The following is a 26,043-nucleotide window of genomic DNA, read 5'->3' as shown; positions in this document are numbered from 1 at the left end:
GCAAATGTCCGACAAGAGGTGATAAAATTCTACTGACGGTGTCTTAATTTCGTCCCTGATGGCTGACATATTTACATCTGTGGTGTACATAACATGTCACACGCTCTATAGCAAAAGACAAGAGGAAATCCTGCGACGTTTTTCACTGACATTTGACTACAATGCTGAGTAAATACATGTACTTACCAGACCTTAGTTAAAATGTTCGTCATTTCATGTCAGTAAAACCAACAACAAGTGTTCTTGCTCAAGCTCTTTCTATTTTCAACAGAGCTAGTCCTAATAGTTTTTCTGGACTCTGTGTTTCTTGCGTATGTTGTAATTATCTTGAGACTGAAAAACAATTTCTCTGAAGACTTTTACACATAGTGTTTGAAAAAAAAAAGTTCTAATTTGTGAGATCAAAAACCAACATGCATATGCTAAAGCGATAGAGGTCTGGGAGCATGTTCCCCCAGAAGATTTATATACTATGAGATTAAATTTGAAAGTAATTTTGCATGAAATATAGTTTTGTACAACTGTATGGCTGTTCACATAAAATCAACAAACGTACAATGAAAAGTTGACAAATTATCATACTGTTGTAAGAATACATCGTAGCTCATCTTAAATAAATATGTATATTTATTATAGTAAGGTACTATATTATCTACATGCAGAATAGTTATTTATTGTTTAATTATATTAATAATTTAAATAACCATGTACAACAAAAGAACATTAACTGTTTCAGACTTTAGCTGTCATTTACGAATATGTATGTGCTACTGAAATAGTTGTTTTTTCATACGTAACTCAGTACAGTTTCAATGTTGATAGCAGTATTGTAATGATTGTGTATTAAAGCTTGAACACAGAGTCTTTTTTTTTTGGTTAATGTGCGCCTCAGGTAATTATTTAGCTGGCGGAGAGTAGGTGCTTAATGTTCACATGAATATGAACTTAATGGCAGTATGCGAAAGATTTTCAGTAACATAAGATTTTTTTACTTGAAGCACGCTTTTAAGCAGCAGATTTTACGAATCGTATGTTGTATAGCGTGTACGTTATGAGTTCGCAATTGTTATATTGTTGCGTCATATTCCTAAAACTTTCTAATTTTTCTCGTTATCTTAATTAAGTATCATTGCATCACAATATCTAGTACTTCATAAAATATTCTAGACATCTGTCGGAATATAAATACGTGTTGAAATATTAAGATTATTATTAAAATCTGTATTTTGTGGTTGTGAGTTTAGCGATAAAGAACTTATAATAGCGATTTTTAAAGTGATATTATCACAGACTGTATTGTAATAAAAGATAAAAGAATAATCATTTATCTTGTTAATTCTATTCTGAAGTAACTGATCGGTCTGTGTTGAGTATGCCGAAAAATATACAATTATTTGTAATCTGAGGGTCTCGGGTTCGCATCTCCATCACACCAAACATGCTCGCCTTTTCAGCCGTGGGGGTGTTATAATGTGACGGTCAATCCCACCATTCGTTGGTAAAAGAGTAGCCCAAGAGTTGGCGGTGGGTGGTGATGACTATCTGCCTTCCCTCTAGTCTTACACTGCTAAATTAGGGACGGCTAGCGCAGATAGCCCTCGAGTAGCTTTGCGCGAAATTCAAAAACAAACAAACAAACGAATACAATTATTTAAAACTCTGGATACAACTATTAGGTTGTTCGAAAAATAATGGCAGATTTTAAATTTTAACTTTAAAAAGAAATACAAATATTCAAAGTAACTTTATTAATCAAAATAAGAACCTTTGAACCTATTATTTATGTTATGACGATAAAACTCTTAAATCCTAGAACTAAAAAAATCTTTAAAGCCATCCATTCTCTACTGCTGCTCTGTTGTTGAAGACAATGTTTCATAGCCTAATCCGTTAAGCTTCTGGAGCGTCATTTGAGCAGCGTGTGGCGAAGCATTATCATGAAGCAAGATTGGTGCTTTTAGATTGACTAGTGTTAGCATTTTTTTTCACAAAATTCTCTGTATATTTCTTCCAATTCTTGACAATAAACTTCCACAGTAATATTCAGGCCCTGATTGAGCAAGCTCTAATGGATAATACTGGCCGCAGACCACCATGCAGTGACCATAATCTTCTGTTGGTGCAACTTTGCCTTTGGGAAGTGCTTTCGATTCTCGTCACGGTCAAGCAACTACATGGATCGCTTTCTGTTGTCGTGAAGTATCCACTTATCACTACAGGAGACAATTCGATAAAGAAATGAATCATTTATGTTGCACAAAATCAGCAAAGAGCACAGTTCAAAATGGCGATTTTTCTGATTTTCACTGAGTTCGCGTGGAACCCACTTGTCGAGTTTTTTCACTTTTCTTATTTGCTCGAGATGGTCCGAAGTTGTGTAAATGCCAACACCGAACCCTCAAACAGTTTGGCGTGGGTTTCTTTTCACTAATCTTCTCACTTGGTTAATTCCAACAGCAGATGGACGTCCTTTGTCCTTCTTATTTTCAAGACTCACATCTCCATCTGCTTTTCTTATTTTTTGAGAGTTTTATTTATATGGGTTTAGATTTTACGGTAGGTGTCTGTAACTTGTTAGCGATAAATTCTACAATAAACAGACAGCACTCCACTTAAACACTTAAACAGCATAAACACTCCACTTGTTTTAAAATAATATATTCAAAAATGTCAAACTATATACAAATATTTTTTATATTATGGATATCACAGTTTTATCTTAAACCATAAATAATTATCTCTTTTTTGTGCGTGTGTGTTTTCTTATAGCAAAGCCACATCGAGCTGTCTGCTGAGCCCACCGACGGAAATCGAACCGCTGCTTTTAGCCTTGTAAATCCGTAGATTTACCGCTGTACTAGCGGGGGGCCTCTTTCTTGTCAAAATTTCATGTAGGTTGATTCAATTACTTTAGAATCCAATTGACAAGATGAACCATATTTCTTTTGTTTTTACCACAATAGTATCAATGAATAATTCACGTATGCTACCCCATGGATTACCACAGTTGTATCTCGAACTTTAAATAATTGTCTTCTTTCGTCAAACTTCACACAGACGGGTTCAATTACTTTATAACATCCTTTGACAAGACACATTCTTCTCCTTATCTCTATTAAACTATGAAACTCACAAACCAGCTAATTTCATGTTTTATAACTTGCCTCTGACTGAACTTACCTTTGTCTCTTTAGTTCTTAATTTGCTCTCGATTAGTCGCTTATATTTTATGTTGATCACTGACGCCTTGAACTTTCTGTAAAAGGGAACGGTGCTGATTTAATAATATTCATTTAAAATAACGAGAAAAACTGTGAAAGTTTGAGTTAAAAATATTACTAAAGCCTCGACAACAGTGTATTGCAAACAGAATCTACGATTGTTACTGAGCTACGTAACCAAATTTGTCATAACAGTCACCTTTAATATTTAACTATGATTAATACTTAACTCTGTTGTTATGAAAACTAAATATATTGTTGGTGTGTAGGTGCTTTGTTGTCACTATTAGATAAACCCATTCAGTGGATAGGAAAGTGTCATTGCTCACAAGAGGTTTTTCTCATAATAACTACAAAGCACCTGTGTACCAACAGTATGTTTGACACTTTTCACTATGATATAGGTCCAGCCTATCTCTGGTTAACTTGAGTTAAGTGTTATTGATGAGGAGTGGAATCCTCCGGACCTAGAATAATCCATAACACACATTGATAAAAGTGTACATTGAACTAGACCTCTCTTGAACTTATACTTTGAGATTAGATAATTTTTGGAACACTAAGTTTATTTATGAAAAAGTTAAACAATCGTTAAATATTAACTCACAAAATAAAGTAAATAATAATGCTTACACTAAACAGGCTTCTATATCCAACAATACTGGTTCTGAAAACTCACTAATGCGTTGGTTTTTATCCCTTTCGAAAGGCGCATTATCATTGTACATGATAATATATATAAGGATATTTAAACATCAGGCTGTTGAAAATCAAAACCAATTAGTTATTTTACTCTCATACGTATCCAAAAATACAATCCTAAGGAGACATGTTGTTAAGAAACATATCTTCTGCTAGGGGTTTCTAAATGTTGTACAATAAATTGTATCAGCTTTTTCAAAAGAGGTAAAGATTTGGTATATCACAAATTTTCTCAACCTACAAAAGATAAGAAGAGGTTAATTCTATGAATATAAGTTTATTAGCATACGATTCAATCAACGAACCGTAGAGCATATGCTTTTTGTTGAATTACTTAGATATATAGATTGTTTTTTATTTAAGAAGTGAAAAATAATAAACAATTATTGTGATACAATGTATAACTTAAGATATAATTTATGTTTATTAAAGTTTAACCATATTAATGATACATGTAAGAACAATATAAAATGATGGTATTCGTTTATACTTGATAGTTATAAATACAGAACAACCGATCTAAAGGACAATGACAAAGTCAAACACAATTTATTTGTTTTTGCGGTTTTCTTGTTATATATGGTTATTTAGTACAATGATGACTAGCTGCTTTCCATCTAGTCTTTACACTGCTAAATTTTGGACGGCTAGCGCATATAGATCTCGTGTGGCTCTGCGCGAAATTAAATAAACAAACAAAAATTTATGTATAATCTATGTTATTTATCACAAGGTACTTAATTTGTGTTTTTACGATAAATTTGTTACAAAAACAATGGTTAACAATACACAGACAAATGTTCGTGACGTCAATCACGAAGCACTTATGTTTTCAGTATCTGTATGTATGTTGTAAAAGAACGTAGAATGCAGCGTGAACGGTTTGCTAGAGGGAAAGTATCATGTTTTGTTTATTATACTAGCAGCTTATCCATTCGATGTCTCTAAAAAATCAAACATAGCATTGGGTTTCTATGTCAGTTAAATACAACTCTGTGGTAATAATTATTTTAACAACCAGACCCTATAGATACTGATTTTCTGTAGACTTTTTACAAAGCTTACTTGTGGATTATTTGTGTGTGTGTAAAGTAAGAAATATTTTATTTTAATTTTTTTATTACCTTTCTCAGGTTCAGGTCCGTAGTAATGCTATTGTTACCATGGCAGCAGGTACTTCACTGCAATACTTTCATTCTTACTTTCACTTTTAAATTCTTATAATTTATGTCGTTTGTTCCAAACAATTGCTTTTTTTTTCTGCGTTCTTCTATGGCTGGTGGACTCAGCAGATAGCCAAATGTGGCTTTGCTGTAAGAAAACACACACACAGTATATGGCCGGCGCTAAGCTGTATGTGTTGGTCACTGTGTTGCTATGGTTTGCACTAAGCGTATGTTTGTAGGTTTCTATATTCATATATTTGGTGACTAATGCAATGCCTGTTTTTTACAGTGGAATAAAGAGTAAGTAAGAAAATTAATATACGCAAAAATAATCCTTCATCAAACTGCTGTATTGATATATATTGACAAGAACATGTGGTAAACGAATAGATAATTCTCTTCACAGCAAGACACATTTATCTATATACAGGGTGGCCCATAAGTCTCTACCCATCCATATGTTATTATAAACAACATTATAACACTACTGATGAGTTGAAGGCAGCTGTTACCGCGGCATTTGGAACAATGACCCCTGCCATGTTGAGGAAAATGTCTCACAGAACATGGCGTCGCATAATATTATGCAGCGAAAACGAGGGACAGTACACAGATACATTGGATACATAAGATATATGGATGGGTAGGGACTTACGGGCCACTCTGTACATTTTCGGTCACACCTCTCCCATTTATTTCACATTGATGAGGCCCAGAATGGCCAGATGGGTTAAGGCGTTCGTCTCGTAATCTGAGGGTCGCGGATTCTAGTCCCTCTCATACCAGACATGCTCGCCCTTTCAGCCGTGGGAGCGTTATAATGTTACGGTCAATCCCACTATTCGTTGGTAAAAGAGTAGCCCAAGAGTTTGCGGTGGGTGGTGATGACTATCTGCCTTCCTTCTAGTCTTACACTGCTAAATTAGGAATGGTTAGCACAGATAACACTCGTGTATCTTTGTGCAAAATTCAAACAAACAAACTTCAGAGGTAAAGTTCTTAAAAAAAAGTCAGTTCTTCTTTGAAGGTGGAAGAATTATCGATTTTTCTCCATAATATATATATGCATTGACGTCACTGTGTTTTTCATATTCTTATTAAATGGCATATATGAGCTCTTGAATGCTTATTATTTTTAGTAATTTCCAAACAAAAAACCGTAATTGTGTTTCAAAATCAACGGACCAGTATTAAAAGATTAGGAAACAGGAAATGTTAGTCAATTTAAAAGTTGATCCGAAATGTAAATGTGTTTGAAATAAAATGATACTTATTATGTACAATCATGCAAATACAATTTTTTTAGCATTTTAAACAGATTAGCTAAACATTTCCGGACCTTGTAGTTTTTAGAACTTCTGGAAGAATTAATCATTTTAAAATATGTCTTTAAATTGCCCAGTGACGTATGTAGGGATCAGTGTTTTTGTGAACACATTTTACGAATACCTCGTTAATGAATAATACCCAAAAGACGGGATCTTGCACACCTCTCATCTAAACCACAAACAAACAAATCACTAAAAGAACAAAACACCTGAAAACTACGAACAATAATCTGGCCAGTTTGCTTTTATGCACAAAGCTACGCAATAGCTTTTGAAATCCAGTGTTTAGTGTAAAAAATACATCATAATAATGAGCAAATGGATGCAAGTTGGTCATTGGTCGAATTTATGAAATGTTTTTAACTTTCCTTTGACGAACTGTTAAATTCTCTGTTCTACAACCACACACAAACAATCCACGTTAATCAGCAACAGTACAATCGATGTGCATTATTTCAGATTAGCGTAATCAGTTGTTCGCTCCTCTACATGGAGCTTTTACAGTCGCTTTCACATATATATTTTTCTGTACAAGTGAGTTTTCTCGTCATCACGGATTACATTCCTTTCTGTTAATGACACCTCGTAGTAATACGTAACACAAAAAACACGTTTACATGAACTTTTGTAGATTTCCAGTCAAAACTAAGAAGCTTAATTTTGAAATCACCCATATAATATGAAACACGTGCTATACGTAGACTGTGTATACGACGACAAATAAGTGCTTTGTAAATTGATAGCCATAATTACATGTAATAGTACAGTATTCATAAATGTTTGAAACATTTCATTTGTAACTGATTCTTCTTTATTATTATACTTTTTGTAGAATTAACGTTCGTATCACTGACATGGTTTGGGGTTTCAGAATAAATTAAATTTTGTAAAACAAAAGGCGCGCAATTAAATGTCTGACTCTGTGTTTTGTGTTTTTCTTATAGCAAAGCCACATCGGGCTATCGGCTGAGCCCACCGAATTGAATCGAAACCCCGATTTTAGCGTTGTAAGTCCGTCGACTTACCGCTGTACTAGCGGGGAGCATGTCGAGTATAGACTGCTGAGTCAAATAAAGATGGTAGACTTGTTCTCGCAAAGCACTTACAATGTACGTATATATATGTATATATATATTCATACACGCACAGAATGAGAGGGGAACCGAAACAGCCTACAAGTATTATTAAGAAGTGTGGTGAATTTTGAGCCACGCGTGTCATCACGTGATTGGTTTGGTAATTACTACCATTCTTGGTACAAGACCATATCGATAGATGAAGTACATGTACTGTAATAATTACGAGCTGTTCAGGTTTTACTGTGTATTAGATGATACATGTTTTAAAAGGTTAGGAAGTAACTACATCATCACACTTGAATGAAATATAGGAAGAGGTGTTATAGTGAGCATTTCATATTGTTTCCTGTAAACACCCACACATAAACACGTTATTTAGTTTTACCTGTTTACTAAGGTTTATAAAATAGGCCAACATACCTGTGTGTCAGTCATAAGATACATTATTCAAACTTATTAATTCAAACAAGAGAATCAATGGAGAAATTGTTGATATACAGAATTAACTACACATTAAAGACATTTAATTTAGTAACAAGTTAAGAATTACTGCATTTTGTACACTTTATGAATGCGTTAACTTTAAAATTCTTCGTTATCGTTCCCTTCTAGAACAAATTTCAGGTTAGAAGAATTACATGTTTATAGGGCTTGGTACAACCTATTATTTAAGTAGAAGGTGGTGAGAACAACAAATATCTGAGACATGTTTTCTATTCTACGTTTGGTTATCTTTTCTACACTACTCACGAGCATTACACACTAGCAGTGCTGTGACACTGAGCATAGATTAGCAGGGAAAACCATTTTGAAAGTTATATTCCATTTATCTGTTGATTAAATATAGTGCTGGATAAATAACAAATACTGGGAAAAAAGAAAGTAATGTTCTTAAGTTAAACCAAGAAAAAAATATTGCAATCGATAATTAGTATGTTTATTAAACGATAACAAAAGCTGGGAATGATGGGAACGTATGCACAGAGGCTTCACACAGCTGCATAGTTGCTTTCTACCAAAACTTCCACGTGTGGTGCTGCAGTTAGACAGATTATAAGTTTGCAATGGCGTGACATGCGCACTTTGACCTGTCTGTAGAGTAAATAAGCCTGATGAATATATCAAAGACATAAAGAAATGTTTAAGAAAGAAAAATACTAGATTTTTAACTAGATTTCTAGCAATGTGAATTGTAATATAACGTTATAAAGAAATTGAAGTCGTTTTAAACAATACGTTGTCCTAGCTTTTCTTGTATTTGATTGGCTTAATGGTGTCGAGTATCTCTATGATTCTTTCTGGTTCGCTTAATGATAATTTCGTTTTATGAATATGTTTGTTTTTCTTTGGAATTTCGCACAAAGCTACTCGAGGGCTATCTGTGCTAGCCGTCCCTAATTTAGTAGTGTAAGACTAGAGGGAAGGCAGCTAGTCATCACCACCCACCGCCAACTCTTGGGCTACTCTTTTACCAACGAATAGTGGGATTGAACGTCACATTATACACCCCCACGGCTGGGAGGGCGAGCATGTTTAGCGCGACGCGGGCGCGAACTCGCGACCCTCGGATTACGAGTCGCACGCCTTACGCGCTTGGCCATGCCAGGCCTTTATGAATATGAAAAGTTAGTATGCGTGCGATGCCATCCAAATCATGAGGTAATAAAGTTGAAACTATTACACGTAGATCTATATTAAAGCAACAATTTCAAGGGTTGTTACGGGATTAAGTCCTGTTAGCGAGCTTACAGATTTATTGCAACGATGATTCTAGTTTGAAATTTAAACGTGCAAAATATTAGAATCGGTAATATAATAATAAATTGTATTGTATAATAAAGTGAGATCGTTTAGGATCCTATATAATTATACCAGGATCTTGCTCGGGATTCAATAAATATTATCAATATATACACGAGACACAAAATTGAATAAACCCTACAAGATATGCATTTTCATGATCTTTCATGGGAGTCCATCAGTTCTGCAGGTAACTACGAAATACATTGTTTAAAAATAATAACTTGTTGTATTTAACATGCACTGATCAAAAATATTTACCAGTTAATTAACATGTTCATTAAAAAAAAAACGTTTAGGTGAAAATATGCATTATTAGGATGCCAAACTCTTACTGTTGGATTTTTATCATAAATTCATTTTGTTGGCGCCTTTCCAAACTAACTTCCAAAAGTTTCGTAATAGGCTTATAAAAATACAATGCGTTACGATACCTACAGCGAAATAAGTTACATACAATAGTAACACGAAGTACAAACAATATATCCAGTAATAAGTTTACTTGCTATATAGAATAGTATTCGGACAAATTATAATTGACCATGGGAATTATGGTAGGTTAGAAGATAAGAGTAGTAATAATTCAATAAAAATAATAGGTTAAAGCAGCTCATCAGTCCAAAAAACCTTTCATCTTAATGTCTGGTACTGTTACAATGCAAAAATGCAACACATTTACCATAAATTGTTTGTTTGTTTTTTTGAATTTCGCTCAAAGCTACTCGAGGGCTATCTGTGCTAGCCATCCCTAAGTTAGCAGTGTAAGACTAGAGGGAAGGCAGCTAGTCATCACCACCCACCGCCAACTCTTGGGCTACATTTTTACCAAGGAATAGTGGGATTGACCGTCACATTATAACGCCCCCACGGCTGGGAGAGCGAGCAGGTTTGGCGCGACTCGGGCGCGAACCCCTTAACGCGCTAGGCCATGCCAGGCCCCAATTTTTTGATATCGAGAAACCCACTTGAAATAAAAATGTATCCCAGATGACCTAGGAAGGTCCAAACGTTGGTCTCTGCTTATGAATAAAAGTGTTAATACCCATACCAGCCATTCTGAGATACAAAAACAACTTGCCTAAAATAAAAAAATCTTCCTTTCGTTTTTTTACTAAATAACCATAATATGACCAAAAGCAAATAAATTATGTTTGAGTTGTCATTGTTCTATACATATCGTATTTAAAACTATGAATTATACACTGGTATCAGCATTTTTGTATTATTCTTACATTTATAACAGTCATACTTATTATTAACATGGATAAACTATAATAACCACAATTATATCACAAGTTATACATTCTATCACAATGGTTATTGCATTATTTTTTCATTTCTTACATAAATAACAATCTATATTTTTAAGCACATATATCTACGTCTTTAAGATTGTACGCTTGGCCATGTTTAAAGGTAAAATAAGTAACTGGTTTTTATAAACTGATTAATCTTCAAATAACTACATTAAATACTCTTGAAACGTAGAGACAAGTCTGACAGAGCAGCAACAATAAATGGCATTTATAGTAGTGTACAAGCTTGAATCACTATGAAAGAGCTGAATATACACTACACATCATCTAAACTTGACACTACATGTTAAGCTTTGGTAACTCCAGAAGTGTCATGTGTTTTTGACGAGGTGAAAATACTGTAAACAGTTTTTGTTGACAGTGTTATATTATGGGCAGTACCTTCCCCTTTCATGATTAAGTCACGGGTGCACGTCAAAGACTGTATCCAACACGATGGTCATCCCGTAACAAGTCTTTGATTGACTTGCGTTTTTTTCTGCCACTTAGACGTACTGAAAGCAATGTCTAGAGTAACTCTTCTGTTAGAAGAAGTGATGAAGTATCTGAAACAATGATACTTTAAAAAGAAGCTAGAATATTTCCAGTTTGTTTTCTGTGTAGTTCTTCAGGACAAAGTTTTATAAACTGTGAATTGTGTCTCTAAAATGTTACAACAAGAATAATTTAATCTCATAAAAGTCACAAAATGGATTCAAATTGTCGCTGAAACACTACATTCTGTCGTATTGAATTTTAGAAAGCAAGGGAGACTGCAGTTTCTTCTTGTATTAAAGTGGAATATTAACTCCAAATTCAAAGAAAATAGGATCAAAAAAGTTAAACAGCGATTGGGTGATTTATACGAGAGTAAGAAACTAACAGAAACCGAGCAAACTATCAGTGTATTATTCTTGTTTGGATATTATAACTCGGCAACTGTTCAAAGATTTAATATTCTACTCCTGGTGTCTGTAGGAGATGAGGAGTTTCCATGCCAATAGTTTCATAAAACATATAGTAGCAACATATCGCTATTATTTACAAATCGTATGTTAAGCATGTCATAAGAATGATATTCATAAAATGAGTTCAGTCAAAGAGATAACCAGTCTCTCATGTTGAAAACATTGTCTTAAAGTCTTCTTTCACAGCTTGTTTTTTTAAATCTCTCTTGTCACCATTGTCGTTGCTGAGAGATCATTTATAAAATTATATAATCTAAAGTAAGCATACGCAAGGAATACGATGTGTCAAGAAAGATTATGAAAAGTAGTTGTTGTTTTTTTAGCATAGAACAAGCAGAAGCAAGAAAACTAGACAGAGATAAACTGCCACGAAATGCTGTAGATTGGCGTTTTAGCTAAGATTTAGTAAGTAAACATACTTGCTCGGTATTTTAGTTAAATGTCGATAAAGAACAATAAATAGACTCGTCTTATTCTTTGCTATAGAATCAACTTCTTGAAATAAACAAACAGTTGAATAAAATATTTGTCTTTGTTCCAGATTAAGTAAGTCATGGTCTCACAAGTCACTTCTCAGAAATTAACAATAGTAAAAAATACATCACAAAAACAAAAACAAACAATAAAAATTACATAAATTAGTTAATTTAATATTTTGTTTTTGAATTTCGCACAAAACTACTCGAGCTATTGGGATCCCTGTGTAAGACCAGAGGAAGGCAGCTAGTCATCACCACCGCCAACTCACATTGACCGTCACATTATAACGCCCCCACGGCTGACAGGGCGAGCATATTTGGCGCGACTCGGGCGCGAATTACCAAACGCACGCCTTAACGCGCTAGGCCATGCCAGACCCTAAATTTAATATTATAGATTGGTATAAAAAACACGTTGCTGAAATACAAAATTTGTTATCGTGTACCGATTAAAATACATAGTTCTAGGGTTAAGTAATCACAGCGGTACCTTAGGCAACATTTTTTACGAATAATTTCTTACACTTAAATACCTAAATGTCATCTAAAAGTAACAAATGACCCCCAATATGCTTAAATAACACGTGTCAGTGAATTTTCGGTATTTCAACTTACTACCAACGACAGGAACGATAAGGGCTTTGATTTATCCTGTTTGTATGAGATGTCATGAAAGTATAGAATATGGGGGTTAGAAAGAACTTAGGAATCATTAAAACCAGTTTTACCCGTTTTGTTTTAATTAGATCTATTTGAAACATTTACTGACATTATTAAACACAAGTTGGATCTAAAACCCTTTTTTATCCAGATTACAGTAATACTGAACACAAACAGAAACTTTCACGAATCTACTATTTCTTCTAACAAATAAATATTATAAAATTTAATACACGGGTTTTAAAAATGTTAATATATAATGTTTCATAAACTACTTATTAAAACTAAAACAATGGATTACATAAACTACTTATTAAAACTAAAACAATGGATTACATAAACTACTTATTAAAACTAAAACAATGGATTTTATGTACAAATATTTCTCGTTCGACTGAACAGTCACCATCATACAAACAATTTTACTTTTCTTTTAAAAAAACTCTAACGATATAAAATTTAAAATAAACCATATACTTTAATTGTTTATGAAAGGTATTCAATTGTTTAATTGTATATATAATTGTTAATCAAAAATAAGTCTTAGAAATTTTGATGCTTTACTATGAAATTGTATTACCTTATGTTCAATTACCAACTGAAAACCCACATCATGTAAAGCTTTTGTTTGACGTCTTTCCTAGGGTCTGGCATGGCCTAGCGCGTTAAGGCGTGCGTTTGGTAATCTGAGGGTCGCGGAGTCGCGCCAAACATGCTCGCCCTCCCAGCCGTGGGGGCGTTATAATGTGACGGTCAATCCCACTATTCGTTGGTAAAAGAGTAGCCCAAGAGTTGGCGGTGGGTGGTGATGACTACCCTTCCCTCTAGTCTTACGCTGCTAAATTGGGGACGGCTAGCACAGATAGCCCTCGAGTAGCTTTGTGCGAAATTCCAAAACAAACAAACAAACAAAGGACGTCTTTCCTAAGACACCTCAAAGGTGGTTTCACTAAGACCCTTACAAAAAAGACTGGCTGTTGCAATACATATTTAAAGTTTGAAATCGATATGTAAAAGTTAATCATATTTTCTCTATAGCAGTCAACTTATGTTTATAAATGCACTATATAGATCCTTGAAATATGAACTATTAATAAAAAATAATAATTCGAGTTTTTAAACGTTGAGAGTAACGTCTATTATGCGGTTTCTATAAATGTGCTGACGTCGGTATTTCTGCTGTCATGTCACTATTTAGCACATTGCTATAATTTGTATGTTTTCCCTAAATTGTATGGTCCACTTAAAAGTATCAATAATTTCCAAAACTGATTAGTTTAATCAACTATTGGTATATTTTTGATATTATCACAATATCAACAGTATTAAATTTTGTTAATAATCGTCCCTTCAATAGTGTGTGGAAAGGCACTGAGTTATGAATTTACTTTATTTACATCAAGTTCTAAACGTGAAACGTGAGACTGAATCACTTGTTTATAGGGTGCGCTTTCAACTTGATATATTACTTTCTATTTATTACACACCTTATCATTTATTTATTTTGAAGTTCTCACTGTTTTAATATTTAATACGCAGTTTAAACACAACTTTATTTCTACATATATATCATTGCTCACTAAACTGTTATTTTAATGTAAACTTGCGTTTTCCCTTGTTTACTAAAAATGTTTTAAGGATGGGTAGAACTTGATCCGTTTGATATAGACTTTTATCAAATGAATAAATATTAGTATTTTATTGAAATTACAGAACATTTGATTAAAAGCTGTGTTTCCAATTGCGTTTTTAAATAATCTAAACAGGTATTACTTAAAATTGCTCAAAATTGTTTTCAATATAAAGAGTGTTAATCTTCGACAACTTATACGATTTAAAGTTAAATCTTTGATATTATCCAGTAATGTACACACACACACACACACACACACACACACACACACACACACACACACACACACACACATATATATATGTATATATATTTAAGTCGGCTGTTCCAGCCTTTAAAATAAACTAAAACTATTAAATAATATTGAAAACATCTTATAGTGATCCCTTATCATTTATATAATTACCAACTTTTCTTTTAAACACACTTAAATTTATGCCCACACAACATCTGAAGAAAACCCATTCCACAGGCCAACCATTCTTTTAGAAAATATAGTCTTAGCCGAAGATGATTCCTTCTCTGCCAAAATTTAAGTTTGTGGTTCCTAGTTCTACTTCTCTCACGAATAAGTATCAGTAACAAAAATATAATGCGTGAACACTATTAATTCCATTACAATATTAAACAACCCAACCAGATCTCCTTCATCTTCTTTTTTCAAAGGAAAACAATTTCAAGGATCTTAATCTCTCCTTATATGACAATACTTTCATATCAGACACAGCTCTAGTTACCATTTCCAATAATTCATTATACTTTCTAAAATAAGAAACCCAAGACTGAACACAATACTGCAAATGTGGCCTAACCAATAACCTATACAATGAAATTATAACGTCTTTAAACTTCTATAGAATATTTCTGTAGATGCAATCTAAAATTTTATTTGATCTATCGCTAGCACCAGCATACCGCTTGAATAGCTTAAGAGATTGATAACCATTATATCAAGGTCCCTTTAATGACACTGTTAAGAAAATCCCCATCCAAATTATACGTATAGTTAAAATTACGATAATCCACATGAATTATCTTGCATTTATTATAATTAAAACCCGTCTGCCATTTATTTATCCAACTCATTAAATGATCTAAATCATTTTGTAATGTTGTAGAATGATCTGCAATTTATTGACTATTCCTTCTTATTTATCGATGTAAATAAAAAAGATCAAAGGTCCTAGGAGTGAGCCCTGAGGTACCCCACTTGTTACATTAATACAGTTTAAGTGAACTCCATTTATAAAAATCCTCTGCTTCTTTCCATTCAGCCACTCTTCTACCCAATTAGTTAACATATCCCTCACACCTAAATAAATCATTTGTTTACAAGCCTTTTATGTGGCACCTTAACAAAGGCGACTTTCTAAAAATCTAAATACACCAAATCTTCACCCTTATTCTCATCTATATGAACAGTAACCTTTGCAAAGAATGTCAAAAGACATGTAAGGCAAGATTTTCCCTCAGTAAGTCCATGGTGACTATTCAATAAAATTCTTAAATTTGTTTAAGATTTTGCATATCATCTTTTATCAGACATTCTAAATCTTTTTCAGTAATAGATGTAAGACTAATGGATTTATAATTGGTGGGATAATTTTTATCACCTCACTTGAAAAATACGAGTGACATTAACTAGCTTTCAATCCTTTGACTCTTGCCCATTATTCAAGGATCCCCAAAAATATAGCAAGAGACTCACATATCCAATTTTAAATCTCCTCCAAAACCATTAGAAAAATATTATTTGGCCAATGAGTTTAATCGTTCTCCCATTTTTCTTAACAAGCTCAGAATTAATGCAGTTATCTCGTTCAATCTTGTTTCCATCTATCAACTGTTCAATGCGTGGAATTCTGCTTAAATTTTCGTTAGTAAAAACTGAAGAAAAATCAAAATTTAACAGTCCATTCACCTCATAATAATAATATACGAGCCTTTCCGTATCATCCCTCGGAAGTCCTACTCCCATCCTAATATTTTGTTCACCCTTAATGCACCTATATAAATCTTTATTGTGATTTTTACATTTTCATTATTTTCCTGTTTGACTAGCTTTCTTGATCTTGTAAATTTCCTGTCACACCACTGAATTTAAATTTCTCACGCTTTTCTTTATTTACAGGTTTAAATACCTGTCATTTGACAGGGAATGTTTAAATTTAATTAAAACAATGTCAGTTCAATAGCAATTGTATATTTCAAAGTATTTGCTTGAACATAAACTTATAACAAAACTTGTTGATGAACAACATTTGTAGTTTGTTTTCCATGTACCAACAAATGCTCATTTTGATACCAGCCTACGCATCATCGGCCATGAGAAAAGCATGGTTGTTTGAGAAATAGACCAGTAACTTTCAATGTTTAACCTTCAATCGGTTTGGAACGTTCGACATTGTCTAGGACATATACCTGCCAAGATTGTTTTAGATTGATTCAGTAGGCTGGGAGTAACTAACCAACATAATTTACAAAATATAAATAGGATTAATTTCAATTTTGACCCTATTTGGATATTCCTTTTGGCTGAGATTGGCCTAATAGGTTCAGAGGAATTAAGGTGCAAACAAACACATTTCACTTTTAAATCAACCTGGTTTTTACTTGCAGTCAACCTTTTCTTTCTATAATATGTTTATATTGAATATTTAAAACTTTATTCTTGATTCTTTTTCCACCTTTGATTAGTTTTTCTATTTAACAACAAATAATTTGTGTCGCATTCCTACAAAACTTGCTTTGTAACCAAAATGTCATTATTCCATATGCAGAAAAACATCAAGCCTATTATCGCAATGACAACTTGCACTCAGATGTTCCCCATTTTCTTCTATCTTAATAACTTCTATGTCGTTTTTGTTTTATAAACTGTATAATTTCACTCTGTGTGTGTTGGCGACAGTATAATATAAAGCTGGCAGATATTATAATTGACAAAATGTGTTGAGTTCATTGCTCTGATCCAAGCCCCAAATATTTATATGGATAACACTAGAAGTGACAACAGTCTGCAGGAAATGCGAACATCTGTAGACAACATTAAGTATACGAAAATACTAAAAGTAAAACGTTTGACATTATATACGTAATATTTACGTAAAAGAGTAAAACAAATAGCTATATATGTAAAAACAGCTGGTATGGGTCGACCAGCCGTTTTTACATGTATATTTTTCTCTACAAGTGGTTTTTTTCGTCATCACAGGAAACACATAACTATTAAACACGTTCAAACATTCGTTGAAACAAATATACACACACACACATATATATATATATATATATATATATATATTACATCTTTAAAATTGTGTGTGTTTGTTTTTGAATTTCGCACAAACCTACTCCAGGGCTATCTGCGCTACCCGTCCCTAATTTAGCAGTGTAAGACTAGAGGGAAGGCAGCTAGTCATCACCACCCACCGCCAACTCTTGGGCTACTCTTTTACCAACGAATAATGGGATTGACCGTCACTTTATAACGCCCCCACGGCTGAAAGGGCGAGCATGTTTGGCGCGTCGGGGATGCGAACCCGCGACCCTCAGATTACGAGTCGCACACCTTAACACGCTTGGCCATGCCGGGCCACGTAAGGTATGTATATTATAAAAGGAATTTTTGCATTCTATACGACCAATTTATAAAAAAAATGTCTAGGATAGACCCGGATAAACTAAAGTTAAAACTTAGAAGAATTATGAAAGGATTCACTGTTGAAATTCAACTGTATTAGCGAAGCTGTCACGGTAGAAATATCTACAATTACAGTTCAACTGGTTGGAAGAAATTATAATTAATCATTACAGACAACTCTTCTGTTTGTAAAGCTCATCAAGTCTGCTGTAAAAATTAACTCTCCTAAGATTTCTTAAATGTACAACCATGAAGGAAAAGATCTCCAACACAAGCATTAACAAAACCTTTTTAGTCGCATGTTTCTAGATATCTTATCCTGTATTTTCTAGCGAAGCCATGCTTCTTTCATTTTCAATTGAAATTTACTGCACCTGCTTCTGATAACGAAAACTAGAAGAAAACAACAACACAATTCTGGTAACAAATTTAATGAAGACCCTCATTAATTTTAATTTGAGTTATAATATAAATTAAACATTTTTTTTTTCTATTTCTAATGCTGCTCCCCCAATAATGCGAGTTGTATCTAGTGGATGAACTAAGTAGAATTTTTTTTTTTGATTAGACAGAAAGTGCTTCAAGCATATAATGTGACACCTAACCCTAAAACAACAACATCTGTTGAAAACACTACATGGATAATGTGTGAATTTTCGAATATTATAGTGTTTTATTATTATTATATTTTTACTTTGTAATGCTCGTTTAGATCTCTATACTAAAAACAAATATGATGGTTTTAATACAGTTTAGAATAATTTGAAAAATAGTTTTACATATTTAAGTTCTTCAATCTCTGAAGTTTAATAAATTTATGATTACGTTCATTTCAGAAAATAATGATTAACGATAGTAAGAAACTTCCTATTTTAAAGAAAAGGTAAACATAAATAAATATAAACAAACGCTGATAAAATAAACTAAATATTTTGTAGGTTTCATTACTTGTGGATTCCTTGTCATAGTTGCACTGATTCAACTGTGATTTATTGTTGTTCACACTACTAATCTTGTTCAAATCAATCAAAGGTTTCGAAAACAAATGTTTACGTTTTTTTCTCAGCCATGAAAAACAAAAGCTCCAGAAACAGAATTTTTTTATAGGTGTTGAATATCCAAGACTGTTTAGTTTAAGAGTCATACTGTTCAGTTCAGTTTATTTGATGAGCTAATATTTAATGATTGTTTACTCTTCATGAAAAGATAAAGTAATTATTTTATTAAACACGATAGTTATGATGAGTTTGGTTGCGTAACTCGGTTAAGTGTCACATGTTATATGTGTGGTTCAATTGTTATATTATTGTTGACGCCAAGCTATTCGAATCTTCAGTATTTTTTCTTGTTACCTTAAATGAGTATTGTTACATTATAAGTCGCGTAGTTTATAGAAGTTCGAGGCTTCATTGAATAATATATAAATATAGGCAAGCACGAATCTAGTAAAGTTCAGTTAAAGAAAAAAAAACTTAGTTAAAGAAAACATGAAGCTATCTGGCGTGTGAATGATTAACCATAACGGCTGATATTTTAAAGTGGGTTTCACAGTTTAACAGAGATAAAAAGAATAATTATCGTATAAAAGTAACTGAACCCGTGGGTGTGGAGATTAACAAAAAATAAATAATATTTAAATTTCAAGATATAACGGTGGTAGCCCATACATAAGTGAATATGTCGCTGATTGCAGAGTAAGGAACAAAGTAGAAAATAATAGTTTGTTTTGTTAATTGCATCCTAAACTAACTGAATCAGCCTGTATGGACTCTTGACACAAAATAAACTTTAGATACAACTGTGATATCCAATAGTGTAAATAATTTTTGTACATAGATTTGACTCGTATTAAATATATAATTTCAAAACAAGTGGATTGTGTGCTGTCCATTTAACGTTCGAATTTATCGTCAATAATTTACAGACATCTACTGTAAAAAAATCCCAGTCCACATTCATATTTAAAACCATAACAGTAGGAAAGACATCCATCAGAAGAAAAGTTGGAATTATGGTGATTAGTGGATCATCAGTTATAAAGTAAAGTAAACTTTTAAACAAGTTCAATAAGATAATGACGTATTCTCTTACAAGTAGCCCATTCATATTAGCGTGTTTTAGAATTATTATGAAATTAGCAAAAATATATGATTTAATTAGTCTTATATATCAACACTGTTTTATGTGAGTAATTGGTTTTCACAATAAAATGTGCTCACTCGCCAGTGATTTACTATGTGGCAATCGAAAAGTATCCCTCGTGTATTTGAACTGAAACTTATCACAAAATCAATTAACATTGGTCAAAGAACTTGAGAGTATCAGATTATGTATCAAAACAAGATTCTAGGCCATATGTCACTAGATGGATCACATGTTTGATCTCAAGTATTAGTTTAATGATTTGTATTTACAAAATAATGAAAAAATGTTTAAAATTGTACGCGAATATTTAATATTAAAACTGGTTATAGAGTCAAAGGTGTACTAAATGTTTCTCTAATCATCTAAGTCTTTCTTCTAAGGGGAAGTCAAACAAAGGTTTAATTAGTGTTGTTTAATGAAAACAGATGTGAAGTTTCAAGTCAATCTGGTTTATTCACACAACTTTATGCTCTTAGAAATTTAAAAACTAATTCATATTTAATAACATTAAGATACAGTAGTACATAATATAATGAATTCAGAAGTATGAAACTTTATAAAATCAATTTGACAAGTTTATCAGAGATATATAAGGTTATTTGGGTAAAGTAAATATTTGGTGCTTATAAATTGATGAAGAATAATTAATGTGATCATATGCATATTAAGTCTCTCAGTTATATCATAAATAATTCCAGTTATCAATAATACATGGATACATACAGGGTCTGACAACTTTATTTGGGCCTATGTACCTTTCGGACTTGGTCCTGACTTGGTTGCAGATTCAAATTATGTTGATTACGTGATGTGTCAGATGATCCTTACAATTGTAAATGACTAACAAGTACACGGGGAAAAGGAAAGTAGCTGTAATATTCAAAATTCAAAATAATTTTAATGGTAGATGCATTTTTATGAGATGTTAAAGTAGTCAAGACAGTTTCACGGATAAGCTGTTTCAAAAGAAAAATGATGCAGTCCTATGAATTATCCTTTGCTTACTTATTTACGATTTAAGTGTGGTTTCAGGACTCTGGAGGTGTAGTCATGACTTAGGGCATGTTTTTCTGGCATGTCTTAGTTCCTTGTTCCTTTAGAAAGCAAAATAAATGTCACCGCTTAACCCAGCATCATCTTTAATAAAATTAATGTTTTATGTGTACTCTGATGGGACAGCCACTTTAGAGACGACAATGGTTCCGTTCTCCGTGTATAGTTTGAGGAATACTCCCGGGACACCAATTCAATGATGAATTTTGAGACAGACTTCAGAGATACATTCACCATCACTATTCCATGAATTCGCAAAGTATTAGTGACTGAATGGCAAAACATCTCAGGACATCTTTCAGAGTCTTATGGATTCCATGCGACGTCGTATCATGGCTGCTATTTAAATGAAATGTACGCCAACCCGTTATTAGAGGTGTTTTTTTTCTTTTATCTCAAAAAATGACAAGTTTTTAGTACATTGGTTTACCGTACGTACACATTTGACAGTTATGAGTGCTTTAAAGTCAACTTATCAGATACCGAACATGTATTATTATGATGTTTAGTATAATCCATGTGTTCCATGGACCTTCCCATCCTTGCTGAGATTCATAGGTTATGAAGCCACAGTTTATGGGAAACGTTCATATATGATTTTTGCTTTGTAAGATACTAAGCGTATTCGATGGTGTCGACTATAATGGGTAAGCTCTTTTTTTTTTTTTTTTTTGTAACGCTAAGCCTCTTTACACAGAAATATATGCTGGACCTTTTGAGTAAAATAGTGCCGTCTATTGTCCCTGCTCCAAACTGGAAACACGAAACCCTGCCATTTAGGATTAAGAAACGCCACGTTCTATAGTACTATTTTAGGTCATATTGATGGGCTAAATGAACCTGCAGACACTACTTAAAACAAGGCCTATTCACGGTGGTCTGGCATGGCCAGGTGGTTAAGGCACTCGACTCATAATCCGAGGGTCGCGAGTTCGAATCCCCGTAACACCAAATATGATTGTACTTTAAGCCATGGGGCTTTATAATGTGACGGGCAATCCCACTGTTCGTTCGTAAAAGAGTAGCCCAAGAGTTGGCGGTGATGACTAGCTGCCTTCCCTTTAGTCTTACACTTCATGTAGCTTTGCACAAAATTCAAACAAAAACCTATTCACAAACACTCACAGGAGAATCTGATATCAGTAAGACCCTAAAATTTGATCTTAGAATGTTCAGTCAAAGGTGCACAAAGACTATCTTTGCATAGCAACTTTTAGGTTTGTTGTTTTTTGTCTGACTAAAAATGGTGGATTTAGCAGTCTCCAGAGAGCCGTCTTTCTACAGCAGCAGGAAAAATGTCATGGACGCTAACCATGGTTCAACGTTCAAACTTCCAATTCCTGAATGTAAGCCAAAACAAGTTAACAGTTTTTCATAAGATTAAAAGACTTACACTAAACAAAAATACATTACTATCATAAATTATATTACCAATAAGGATATATTAAAATGAAAATAAAAAGTATTAGAAACATTTGCTACTCTTCATAATCAAAATAAATAAATTAAACATATTAAGAGTAGGTTGCTCGGTTCCTTACCATAATTGAATATTAAGCCCTAGCCATATCAAATTTTAACAAAGAAAAAATAGTATAATTAAGAGATGGAGGTTCCGCTTGATTGAATTGTATATCAAGATCAGTTTTGATGAAAACTGATTAAACATTTGAAAATATGTTCTACAAAATTGAAACTGTGACGTTTCAGCCGAAAGATACAGCCACTTTTAGTCAATGTAGAGTTAGCAAAAATTATGGTCATACTAAATAAATACAACTGCTGTTAATCATACATTGCCTAAAGATGGCCACTCTTATAGGTTTTAACGTAGAAATTTTCCTCTTTCAAAAATAGAATTTCCATTCGAAAGTAGATCATCATATTAAAAGTACAAAATAATTTCGGATTCGTAAGCTTAAATTTTCTTTGTACAAAAATTTAAACGTACGGATCCGATCCTTAAAAGAATCACTTTAATTCTTTAATTATCATTAACTATTTTCTGTACAATTTTTTAAATTCTTTGACGTTATCATTAAAAACTTTATAGTTTACTCTTACCCAAGACGAAGACATTCAACCAAAATCCGCAACAAACATCGATGTTGGAGACCACAAGTGAAGCATTAAATTCACAATTAATCGACAAATCCTAAAAAAACGCCAAGTCACTGTGAGTACGAACAGTCAGTCTAAGCCTACTTCATACGAATGTCAAAAAGGAACAGATTGTAACACGCACTGTCACTAATTCTCATTGGAAAAACTTGACGCTTTATAAGTCATAAAAATATTTTAATACTTTTAAGTTAACGTTAGAATCGAGCATTGTAAAGTTTAAAATTTAGTAGCGACTTCTGACTATAGTATACTAGGCCTGGTTGAGCCATATTTGTGCAAAACGCCAAAGAAAACATATTTCTCATGCCATCTTCAATGTTGGCCTCTCTGGAAATCGGTGGTTAAATTTATATGACACTATGCTTACAATCAAAGTATTAACTATACCAGCACATCTCACACTCTCCTTCTGATCTGGCTGTGTTCGATTTCGTATGCTTGTACGTAAGTAACGTATTTTGGCATGGAAATTACTAGCGCCATCTATCAATACTTCGTCAAATCATATGTACGCACGCAATAATATTTCTTAAGTCGGCACACTTTGTTCTTATAATCATTTATATGTATATTAGTTGCGGTTGTGTATAAAGTAAAAGTTAAAACGTAAAAATCTACAGTAGTTTTCAAATCCACCAAGAGAGATTAAGTCAACATTTTCTCGGTACAAAAGGAAACGTATAGGGGAAAGCTTATCCAGTTGGGTATGGGAAAGCTATACCCAATTCCACAAATATATTCTTTTTGCTACTAGTTATATCAGATTAATCAGTCGATAGATAGATATATTTCTGCTTGGACGTGGGTTGGCTCTGAGGTTGAGCTCTGGATTTCAGAATTGGTGAGCCGCATTCGAATCTTTGCGATACAAAACATATTCCTTGAACTTTAAGCTGTGAATGCGTAATACGTGTAACTGCCAGTCCGTTAGTGTGGATAGCAAGTTGTATGGTACTGCTGATTAGCTGCCTTCTCTTTTGTCATTAGTTAAAAGTTAGGGATGGAGGAAGAGAGTTCTGTTAAGTTTGTAATAAAGAAATATAAAATAGAAATACAAAAATCCCTTCTAATGACTTGTTCTAATTTAGGGATAGATTTCCTCAAGTCTTGTATTCTTCCTCTTAATCACGTGTTACATAAGGTGTTGTTAATAGTGAAAATGTTTAGTGCTATTAACCCTTAATAGGCTAATAATTATTTAGATTTAATCGTTTCAGTTTTATAAAATATTCTCGATGCAATTTTGTAGTAAATTACTCATTCGGATTATGTAGCATATTATTTTTCGTAACTCTTTAGTAAACCAGTTGTAATGTGTTGTAGGTAACTTGTTAATATGTTGAAGTATATTTCTGTAAAGTTCTGTATTGATTTATTTGATCTATTAACTCAGAATATACAAGTTACTTATTATTTATAGAAATGATTTTTAAAGCTTTGAACTATGTACTTTACTTTTTAACGTAAATAGAAAATAAGTTTCCCTTCGTTTTTCGCGATAACGAAAAATATCGCTAGACACATAACTTTGTATGTACTTGAGTGACAGTCAATCCCTCAGAGTGAATGTTAGGGTTTGCTGTTTTTCCTCCGGACTGTAGTTCAAAATCATATACTTCAACAGATAACTGGTAGCTTCATTAAAATACATTTCTACTATCTGCACGAAATGTATTCATTCAGTTCAATCATTTGCGTTGGTTAAGGATTGTAAAGGTTAAGATAAAGGTAATTCCAACCGGTCTTACTTCATAATGTTAATATTTTGAATAATAAAATGCAAACAGAATAAACGTGATCTTACGTTGTGAAGGATGTCCTGTCTTTTTATGACAGTGAACCAAAAATATTAATATTTATTGTTTTCATGGATCTAGAAATGACTAGAAATCAATACGTGTAGATGACGAATTATTTCTATTTTGTTAATTTTACAACCTGTGTCATGATTTGTCACACCATGTGTTTTAAGTAATGCTGAACTACAGATTACTTTAAAGTCTATTATAAAAGTAAGTGTGGAAAAGGATACTGCATCGCATTTTAATTGTTTAACCAAAAATAAAATCTATACATTAAATGTTTGAAAAACGATTTAGAGTTAAATATGAATGTGTATGTATATGCACACATAATTAACTCGTATTGACTCGAGTTTTGTACATTAGTGTCCAAATTGCTGCTGAGTAACTTATTTGCTGCATAAAAAACAAAACTTTGCTGCTTGTTTACAAGAGATCTAATGGTTTCGGCAGTGAAGCTATTGATCGAAGTTGCGTGGCTACGTTTCGTACTGTTCACGAGTTTGCAGCATCAACTACATGATACGCTATTTATTACCCGCATTGACGTTAGCAAACAGTGCATCAGTGTATATGTATAAAATACTGATAAGATGTAAATATAATTGACAAATGGATTGATTAAGACGACTTCAAAGACTAAGAAAACATTATGGTTGTTCTTATTATTATTAGAAAACTTTTCTTGCTTCCGACATAAAACCTTTGAAATGGCTCCATTCTTTATTTACAAGCAATATGTTAAAAGTTACTGAATGCCATTTTAAATAAGAATGTAAAACAACGTCTTCATCATTCCAAGATTGTAAATTAGTTACGATAAATGTGACACTGAAATTCTTGGCTAGTTCAGATTTCTTCAATAAATTAACTTCATGACTCAGTATAACACTGAGCAACATGTAAACAGTAGCTGCGCCTGCAGCGCCACACAAAAGGGGGCAC

General features: G+C 33.0%; 1 protein-coding gene across 4 annotated transcripts in view; it reads right to left on the bottom strand.

The window, feature by feature from the left end:
• LOC143223066 (uncharacterized) overlaps positions 1-23,723 on the bottom strand; it is a 54,020-nt gene extending 30,297 nt beyond the window's left edge. For 3 of the 4 annotated variants that reach the window (XM_076450481.1, XM_076450482.1, XM_076450479.1), the window contains exons 1-2: positions 23,237-23,723; positions 3,181-3,256 (exon numbers count right to left, since the gene is read on the bottom strand). The gene's annotated coding sequence lies outside the window, so the exon portion shown is untranslated. The remainder of the gene's footprint in view (positions 1-3,180; positions 3,257-23,236) is intronic. The other variant, XM_076450480.1, reaches the window with a different exon arrangement.
• Positions 23,724-26,043: the final 2,320 nt, after the last annotated feature.

This window comes from Tachypleus tridentatus, chromosome 8 (genome assembly GCF_004210375.1).
Source record: "Tachypleus tridentatus isolate NWPU-2018 chromosome 8, ASM421037v1, whole genome shotgun sequence".
Taxonomy (NCBI): domain Eukaryota; kingdom Metazoa; phylum Arthropoda; class Merostomata; order Xiphosura; family Limulidae; genus Tachypleus; species Tachypleus tridentatus.
Note: the sequence above shows the minus strand (reverse complement) of the source record. Positions and strands in the feature narration are given on the sequence as shown.